The sequence below is a fragment of the Oryctolagus cuniculus genome, chromosome 5, assembly GCF_964237555.1.
Source record: "Oryctolagus cuniculus chromosome 5, mOryCun1.1, whole genome shotgun sequence".
Classification (NCBI taxonomy): domain Eukaryota; kingdom Metazoa; phylum Chordata; class Mammalia; order Lagomorpha; family Leporidae; genus Oryctolagus; species Oryctolagus cuniculus.
The window spans coordinates 75,352,342-75,355,637 of record NC_091436.1 but is presented as its reverse complement, the minus strand read 5'-3'; positions in this window follow the sequence as shown (position 1 = coordinate 75,355,637).

The following is a 3,296-nucleotide window of genomic DNA, read 5'->3' as shown; positions in this document are numbered from 1 at the left end:
GTTATCCTGGATAATCACCCCACACTGGCACACTGACCAGAGCTCCCTGCCCACATCTGGCACACACCTCTTGGTATTCACTGAAACTGCAGACATCCCAGTAAGCCATAGAGGCGTAATTCGAAGATAAAAGCCATCAGAGGAAAAAAACAGCAAGTATCTGGACAAATGCTTAAAAATAATTGCAGAAATTGAAGAAACATGAATAAGTAAAACATCATGACCTCCCCAAAGGAACACATATTTCAATATTAGAATGTGAAGATGAAGAAATTGATGAAATGCCAGAAATGGAATTCAAAAAATTAATCATACGATTACTCAAAAGCAAATACATGAACTAAAGAATTCCATATGTGAAATGAATGAAAATTTTTCACATGAAATTGAGATATTTAAAGAGAAACCAAAGTGAAACATTAGAGGGGGGCTTCCAAGATGGTGGAGTAGGGAAGGCGCTTACTGCTCTAGTCTAGGAGAAGATAGTTTAAAATAAGTGAAGAGAGTGCAGTCTCAGGGAAGAGTTAGGGAGAAAATGGCAGAGGAAACTACGTAAATCAGAGGGACACAGTGGACCTACATGGAGTGTGTGGACACCCACAACTCAGGACCTCAGCAGCCAAGAGCTTCCACACCAGCGTTGGAGATTGAAGTGAGACCAGACTGCAACAGGCCAAGCCACTGGCAGTAAAGCTACAGGAAGAGCCTAGCGGGAACGCAGCTTGGAGCTTCGTGGGGGGACAGTGTATCTGCCAAACTAGAGGAGGAAAAAAAAAGGAGGGACACATTTCTCTCTCCCTGATCACCCTCCAACAGCATTCTGTAACAAGACAATAGAGCAAGCGCCATTTTGGACATACATAACAGCCGCGCCAGCTCATGTCTGCACCCAGCAACCATCCAAGCAGAGACTCCTGACTTTGGTGGAGAGAACTAACAGGGGTCTAGGTGCTCCTGACTGAGGCTGTATGGGAGCACCCACAGGATGGCTTGGACTTTGGGAAGTCACTGTGGAGACTTCATATGCTCAGGGCTACCTGGTTATCTGGTGAGGGACATTGCTGTGGAATGTGAGCTTACACTGAGGACTGCACAGATCCTTTGTGAGGTCCTTGTGGCAGAGTGGATGAATATTATACCCACTGGGGCTAGTGCTCAGGCACTGGTCTCCTTTGAGGAGAGGTGCTCAGCTGAGTAGAATAAACCTCCTCTCTAATTAAAAAAAAAAAGGAGGAGACTTACCATGCCAAACCTGGGTGTGTCACCTTAGACACGGCCTTCACCCTGGAGAACTGAACAGAGCTCTCTGGCCATACCCACTATAAGCCTCTAGATATCACTGAAAGCAGAAGCTCTTTAGAGAATAATCTATAGAGGCATAGTACAAAAATAAAAGCAGCCACAGTGAGAAAAACAAAGAAGAAACCAATGAGTATCTCCACAAATGCCGAATAACAAATGCACCAATTCAAGAAACAAGAATAAAGAAGACAACATGATGCTCCCAAAAGAACACATTTCAATACTAGACTGTGAAGAAGATGAGACTGAAGAAATGCCAGAAATGGAATTTAAAAATTGATCATAAGATTACATGGAAGTAATCAGAAGCAAATGTATGAACTACTGAATACATACATGACATGAAAGAAAATTTCTCCCACAAAATTGAGATCTTAAAGAGAAATCAAAATGAAATGAAGAATTCAATAGAACAAATAAAAATGCAGTAGAAAGTGTTAAGAACAGAATCAGTGAAGCAGAAGAATGGATATCCAACTTAGAAGACCACATGGAATGAAGTTGGTAATCAACAACACAGGAATCTCCAAACACAGTGCAAACACAGGGAGACTGAACAACATGCTCCTGAATAAATACTAGGTCATTGAAAAAAATCAAAAAAATAAATTTAAAAAAATTCTGGAAACAAATGAAGGTGACAATACAACATGTCAAAATTTATGGATACAGCAAAACCAGTGTTACAAGGAAAGTTTATAGCAATTGGTGCCTAAACCAAGAAGTTGGAAAGGCACCAAATAAATGATCCATCAATGCATCTCAAAGACCTAGAAAAACAACAGCAAACCAAACCCAAAACTAGTAGGAGAAAAGAAATAATCAAAATTAGAAAATAAACAAAATTGAAACAAAAAAAATCCAAAAGATCAGCAAAATGAATAGCTGATTTTTTGAAAAAATAAACAAAACTCACACACCATTGGCCTAACTTACCAAAAAAAGAGGGAGAATACCCAAATTAATATAATTAGAGATAAAAAAGGAAATGAAATGTAACAGACACCACAGAAATAAAAAGAATCATCAGAAATTACTACAAAGATCTGTATGCCAACAAAACAGGAAACCTATAATAAATAGGTAGATTCCTGGACACACAGAATCTACTTAATTGAGCCATGCAGACATGGAAAACCTAAATAGACTAATAACCAAGATAGAAATTGAATCAGTAAATAAACACCCTTCCAATAAGGAAAAGCCAAGGATCAGATGGCTTCATTGGTTAATACACTGACATTTAAAGAACTAACTCCAATTCATCTCAAGTTATTCAAAACAATTGAAAGAAAGGGAATCCTCCCAAAATCTTTCTATGAAGCCAGCATCACCTTAATTCTTAAACCTGAAAAAAATACAACGAAGAAAGAGAACTACAGACTGATTTCTCTGATGAACATATATGCAAAAATCCTCAACCAAATACTAGCCAATTGAATCCAGGTACACTCCAGAAAGAACATTCACCTGGACAAAGTGGGATTTATCCCTGGCATGCAGGGATGGTTCAATATTCACAAATCAATCAAGGTGATACAGCACATTAACAAAATGAAGAACAAAAACCATATGGTTATCTCAATAGATGCAGAGAAAGCATTTGATAAAGTACAACATCATTTCATTATAAAAAATTTAAGGAAATTGGTTATAGAAGGAACATTCCTCAATACAATCAAGGCAATTTATGACAAACCCATGGTTAGCATCATATTGAATGGAGAAAAGTTAGAAGCATTCCCACTAAGATCCAGAACCAGACAAGGATAACAACTCTCACCACTGCTATTCAATATTGTCCTGGAAGTTTTAGCCAGAGCCATTTGGAAAGAAAAAGAAATCAAAGGGATACGAATTGGGAAGGAGGAAGTAAAACTATCCCTGTTTGCAGACAACATGATTCTATATAGAGTGGTTCCAATAGACTCCAATAAGAGACTACTGTAATTCATAAAAGAGTTTGGAAACATGGCAGAATATAAAATTAACAC